We start from the raw sequence: 7315 nt of genomic DNA on the forward strand, positions 1-7315 counted from the left end.
CAAACTTTCCGTTCCACCTTAAATGGAGCAGCTGAAGCACCTGAGACAGATTCTTATTTACCAGCATTTTATTCAGCTTTTCCGTTCCACCTTAAATGGAGCAGCTGAAGCGGCTGAGACAGATTCTCATTTGACTCTCTCCTTATTCAGATTTTCCGTTCCACCTTAAGTGGTGCTGCTTTTACACGTAAAATGAAATTAAGCCCAAGAAAGTGTGAGTAAACGAAGCCCATCACTGCACAACATTCAATATTAAACTATTAAAAACAGATTTAATCATTCATGAACAGAATCACACTCTATCCAAATTAATTTATTTGAGCAAAAAGGTTACCATCACAAATCATACTCCTGTAAAGGCATCTGTAAATCTACACACAGTTCCATAAATACAAAAATACAGATTTGAGTACTGCAGTGTGGAGTAAGACACGTTTGAACTGTTTAACATTTACTGAAAAACAAACAAACAAACAAAAAAAATCACGGCTGTGATTCAACAGTCTATCACAGTGATTCTCCAACGTCCACCGTGCTCATCCTCAATTAGTACAGATGTTTTTAAGTGATGATTAAAACTGCTAAATAGTCTGAACTGTAGGGTTATAATCAGATATTAATCTATGTAACTAATGCCTTCGTGTACACGTTCGCCATCTCAGCCAACGACTTGAAACTGAAACGCGAGAGGAGTAAAGCGCAGAACACAGTATTGCTGAAGGCTTAAAGCGCCACCTGCAACGTTCAGTACAGTCCTTCATTAAGACTTTACATAAAGTCTGTGATTGTCGTATGAAAACACAGTGTTCTTTAAAATCAGGGATGAGGAATTTCTGAGCCGATAACAATAACCGATAAATTACGCCCTGCTGTGGTCGATACTTTCACCATTTTATCGTTTTTAGCATTTTGAAATGTTTACACTATGTAAGAGCATCTATAAGTGCAGCGCATTTCAAAATACACCAGCTGCTTCATATTTTTAAAAGATGTTAGCTGCTAATGCTATCGGCTTCACGTTCTCCAATGATGCCAGCTGATGCTACCTTATATTCTCTGTATGCTAGCTGCTAATACTAACTCTATATCCCAGCTACATCACATTCTCTAGAGATGCTAGCTGCTAATGTTAGCTGCTTATATTCTCCAAAGATGCTAAATGTTAATGTTAGCTGCTTTGTATTCTCTACAGAAGTTAGCTGTTAATACTAGTTGCCTCACATTTTCTAATGCTAGCTATTATTGCTAGCTACTTTATATTTTCCAAAGATGCTAGCTGATGCTACCCATATTCCTTAAAAATGCTAGCTGTCTCATGTTCTCCAAAGATGCTAAATGTTAACGTTAACTGCTTTGTATCCTCCAAAGATGCTCAATGTTAATGTTAGCTGCTTTGTATTCTCTAGAGATGCTAGCTGCTAATGTTAGCTGCTTCATATCCTCCAAAGATGCCAAATGTTAATGCTAGCTGCTTTGTATTCTCTGGAGATGCTAGCTGCTAATGTTAGCTGCTTCATATCCTCCAAAGATGCTAAATGTTAATGCTAGCTGCTTTGTATCCTCCAAAGATGCTGAATGTTAATGCTAGCTGCTTTGTATTCTCTAGAGATGCTAAATGTTAATGCTAGCTGCTTTGTATCCTCCAAAGATGCTGAATGTTAATGCTAGCTGCTTTGTATTCTCTAGAGATGCTAAATGTTAATGTTAGCTGCTTCATATCCTCCAAAGATGCCAAATGTTAATGCTAGCTGCTTTGTATCCTCCAAAGATGCTAAATGTTAATGCTAGCTGCTTTGTATTCTCCAAAGATGCTAAATGTTAATGTTAGCTGCTTTGTTTTCTCTATAGAAGCTAGCTGCTAATAGTAGTTGCCTCACATTTTCTAATGCTAGCTACTTCATATTCTCCAAAGATGCGGCAGCTACCTATATTCCTTAAAGGTGAAAGCCGTTAATGCTAGCTGAGTCATATTCTCTAAAGGTGTTACAGCTGCTAAGTTGCCTTACATTTTCTGAAGATGCTAGCGTTAGCTGTTAGCTAATGCCAGATGCTTCATTCTCTAAACATGCTAGCTGCAGCTACTCTGAAGTTCTCTAAATAAGATAGCTGCTAATACTAGTTGCATCACATTTTCTAATGCTAGCTATTATTGCTAGCTATTTCATATTCTCCAAAGATCCTAGCTTCTGCTACCCAATGTTCCTTAAAGATGCCAGCTGTTAACGCTAGCTGTCTCATGTTCTCCAAAGATGCTAGCTGTTAATGTTAGCTGTTAATGTTAGCTGCTTCATATTCTCTAAAGATGCTAAATGTTAATGGTAGCGTAGGTACCCCTGTTATCGGCCACCTCAAAACAAAACATCGGGAATATAAGCTAACTGTAAATAAATGAAAGCACTTTACTCGCCCCAATCAATGTTTTTCGGGAGAGATACGCGTGTAGATTAATGTCCAAGAGTCATTTGACATGATGAGAAAACAGTTTTTTCAATAATAACATTTTTGTTTACTTTGATGCTAGTATCGCTAGAACGATGGCGGTCCCCCAACATCGGCCACCTCACTTCCGGTTTTCCGTAACTCATCTTTCAGCCTAAAATTCAGCGTATAAAAGTGTAAAAAACATAAAATATATGTATGTATTCATTAGTAAAATGTTATTGTTTTGTTTCATTATTCAGCTTGATTTGCTTGTTTAACTAAGTATGTAGCACAGCTCTTTGCTGCGTGCCTGATTGTGCCAGTCAAATGAGAAATCACGTTTACATATCATTCCTACCAGATTCAGCTTTACAATGGTTTACAACGAGGTTAAGTTTGTCCTCTGTGGGCACCCTTACGCCATATACGTAACACTACCATGGCGGCAAACTTTTTTTTACCTCAGAGCAGAGAAAGCTAACCGAGAAGCTAACTTTCTACACAGACGAATATCCATCGCCAAATGAAAATGAGTTGTGTTCCATGCGGTTTTGTACACGCAGAATTACAGCGTTATTAGTGATACTTAAATATTGTTTTCAGACATGATTTTTTGCCAGAATAAAGTTTAGATGCCTTTGTGAGGCGCAAGCTTATGTGTTCTGAATTTCGCCTGAGCAATTGGCGGAGAGAGAGAGAGGAAATGCGCAATACACACAAGTGGCCGATACTGGGGGACGGCCGATGTTAGGGGTAGCTACGTTAGCCGATTCATGTTCTCCAAAAACGTTAATGTTAATGGTAGCTGATTCATTTTCTCTAAAGATGTTACAGCTGCTAAGTTGCCTTATATTTTCTAAAGATGCTAGCTGTTAATGTCAGATACTTCACTCTCTAAACATGCTAGCTGCAGCTACTCTAGCTGTCTCGTGTTCTCCACAGATTCTTCAAACAATGACTTTTCAAATGACTAATTTTATGATGCTATTGATACCGAGAGGCACTTCTCTTGTCCTCAAACACAAAAACATAAACGTGCGCATGAGCAAAAATGGCATGCGAAGTTATCGGTTGTAATTATCGGCAGTAATTCCAGTATTGCAGTGATAAAAATGACGTTTTCTCATTTATTGGCAAATATTGGCTGCCAAAATATCGTACATCCGTACTTAAAATCTGAGAAACAGGTGAAACTTCACCACACAGTATTATTCCAACCCAGTATAGTGTTAAATACGAGACAGTTAAATAACATACAACAAATAAAAAGTCGAAATGCTAAGACAGAAAAATGATTAACTGAATAAAATAAGGAATGTTTCTACATTGTGAGCGCAAGTTAAGGAATGAAATAAACACTGATCAGTAAGTCAATGAATTTGGTCCTCTAAGATTTCAGTAATATTCTGCAATGCTTTAGTGAAGCAGATATTTTAGACATGTAGTGTAGCCGCTCATCTTAAAGCGACAGGTTGGTGGGAAAAAATATTGAATTTACACAATTATCCCCTTTACCCCAAAGGCTAATCTGAAACGCTAAGTCTGAAACCACATAAGCATGCAGTTAGCACCATGCTAATTGTTGGTGCTAGCTTAGCCTCGTAGCTCCAGTGCCAAATCGACTATATCTGGGGGGACTTGTGTAAATTTGGCCCAACTATCACTCTAAGCAGTGAGCTTGTGGTCGGCCCAAGGCACAGTGGACAAGAACACAATGTTGTTGTATCCACACACAGCAAAAACCCACCGAAGGTCAGTCTGCTGATGGAGTTTGAGCACATTCGAACAATACAGGCACTCAAAGGACGTCTCACATCACACTTCGACAAGTATATATACACCTTATTCTGAACATCGTTGCCTTTTCTGATCAACATATACACACAGCCGGCAAACTGGTGAGCGATACGGAGGAGCAGAACTTAGAAATCAATCAAATATACGCAAATACACATATTAGTACCATATCGCTCTTAAAAAGATGGTTCTTTAAGGGTTCTGTAGTAAAGGGAATGTTACTTGTTACTGTTTTGGCCGCTGTCCACTCTTTTATACAGTCATTTGCTGCATCTGATACACTAAAAAGAACTGGCTAGTAAGAAAAACCTGCTGCTTGGAATGAACGATTAGCATTGGCCATGCTGGGTGGTCAGCTAAACCAGCACAAACCAGCATAAACCAGCATGGAAAGCGTGCCGGTCTGATTCCTTCAGATTCTCTAAGAAAAAAGTACAGATAATTAGTGCATTGAAACTGTTTCAATCAATTAATCACGGAAAATAACACATTATTATTAATGTATGACCAACGGTTTTATTCAGAACCATTAGTTCCGTGGAGAAATGGCTTTTCAGACTGATGAAAATGGTTCTATGTAGCACCAGAAAGGTTCTTCTATTGTTATAATGTCAAACTTCTATACAATAAAAGACCCCTTTTTGGTGCTTCTACCATATACAGCACCTTCTTCATCAATCTGAAGAGCCATTTTGCCATGCAGAGAACCCTATAAGCATGAAATGGTTCTATATAGAACTCATGGTCTTTACTAAAGAGGCCTTTAAGAACCATTTCTTTTTAGAGTTTAAGCAACGCTTTAAAATAATATACAATTTCTCTCCCCTGCAGTTTGAGAGCTAGAGAGCTGTGAGGAAGTTAAAGGATAGTTTAGCAAAAAATCAAGTGTACAGTTTCCTTCATTACCTCAAATGTGGTCAACCGGCCAAGACATGTTTAGTGTTTATGTCCTTACAGGCAAAATTCAGGCTGCTACTGTTTTTAAGCTATGCTAATGTACTATAGTCCATGTTTATGGATAATAATGTCATATAATGTCAGAAACGACATTATTAAGTCCAATTTCTATGCTGTTTGAGGTGTGATTGTTTAGGCATGCAGTTAGCACAGTGCTAACTGGTGGGGAGCTCAGAGAACTTGTAGAGAGCAGAATTATCACTCTGTAATTCTTCCAGGTTTCTCCAACACTAGAGGGCGCTCCTGAGTGAGTGCAAAATGATGGGTTAATATGGAGCATTTGAGCAAAATCATGCTCAAACATTTTTAATGTAAACTAATACATTCGTTTCCTGAACACAGCATAAAACATTTTAACACTGCTTTTACATTTTTAAGAGCTTTTAAACTCGAGTTATAGGAGTTTAAAACGGCACCACAGTAAAGTTAACCAATCAGCACTCAGTAGCAGTAATGTTAGTGTCCTGCTGCCCAAAACCAGTTTGTTGTAGAAAAACGGAAACATACAGGTGAGTTTTACTTGCTTTTTCAGTGAAATACATCCTTCTACTTTCTAAAATTAAAGGAAAGTTCTGGGCGAGCGATTAGAAGCTATTTTAACTTTTTGTTTTAGCCGTTTAGCTCCATTCACCCCCATTCATTGAGGACTTGCTCGCAGGCGCCCTCTGCTGTTTTGCAGTCCTGTTTTTGATATGACAGGGGAAATAAGAAGTGGCCAGACCCCTTAATTAAAAACCTAATTAAACTGGCTTTGGTAAGCTTTCACTGCTTTTTTGCTACATTAGCCTCCAGCGCTAAAACTAAAGAAGCAAACTGACACCAAACGTCTCTTGGCTGACCGACTACATTTGGGGTAAGAGGATGATTTTTGGCCAAACTATTGCTTTAATGGCTGAGGATACATTTGGTATAGTGAGGATATTATACATGTAACTTACATTCTGCAGGTACTGATACTGATCAGGCATCGTTCTTTCAGGGGAACGAAGACAGAGCAGAAAAACGAATGACAGGGGAACAGATATCAGTGCTAATGCACTTCACTGGTCTGTATGAGTGAACAACATTCTGCCATTAAGAAGCCCGATGTTGACCAAATTGAAATCATCACCTAATGTCACTGAATACCCTAAATTACGAGGTTATAAAGCAGTCGGAATATGAATAACGCTGTGAAGAGAGCTGACGCTCCTGCACTGTACCAACATTTTGATTATGACTCCTTAATAACCTCAGGATTCAGTGACATTCAGGGAAATAAATCAAAACAAAAAACATATCAGCTTTGGAACATTTCTGTTAACTACAAGGCGCGATTTAAAGTTAGCTAGCTAGCTTGAGAACCAGCTACCAGGTCATGTAGCCAGCTAGCTAGCTAACTCCTCTTCGCTTTAAGGTGTTCCAGTGCCATTTTAGCTAGCTTGCTAATGTTAATTAGCAGCCTGGGCCACTTAGCGGAAAACAAAGTTACTGTTTTGGCCGCTGTCCACTTTTTATACAGTTATTTGCTGAATCTGATACACTAAAAAGAACTGGCTAGTGATAAAAACCTGTCGCTTGGAATGAACGATTAGCATTGGCCATGCTGGGTGGTCAGCTAAACCAGCATAAACCAGCATGGAAAGCATGCTGGTCTGTGCTGTTTTCTTTTTTTCAGCGGCCCATCGTTTACTTCTGAACTGATTCCTTCAGATTCACTAAGAAAAAAGTACCAGATAATTAGTGCATTGAAACCGCTTCAATCAATTAATAACGGAAAATAACACATTATTATTAATGTATGACCAACGTCATCTTAAAAAAGAAAGAAAAAAAGATAGTGACACTGTTTTTTGTCACACAAAGCCCCGAAGCCAGATGTTCCCAGAGGAGATTGTGTAATGTAATGTATCAGGATTTGACTGATCATTTCCCCACAGTTCCATAGATAGCCCAGATTTTAAAGGTCATAGCCCGAATGTTCATATCAGGGTTACGCCACAGGAATCAAACTTGTCTATTAGTAGGTTTTGTTATCCCATTAGCGTGAGGCGGACTGGAACTAGAGGACTAGAGCTGGGCAATATGGCAAAAATGTATATCACAATACTTCAAGAAGTTTTTGCGACACACAATAAAATACAATAATTATTTTTCCTGA

Source organism: Colossoma macropomum, unplaced genomic scaffold (assembly GCF_904425465.1).
Source record: "Colossoma macropomum unplaced genomic scaffold, Colossoma_macropomum, whole genome shotgun sequence".
Classification (NCBI taxonomy): Eukaryota; Metazoa; Chordata; class Actinopteri; order Characiformes; family Serrasalmidae; genus Colossoma; species Colossoma macropomum.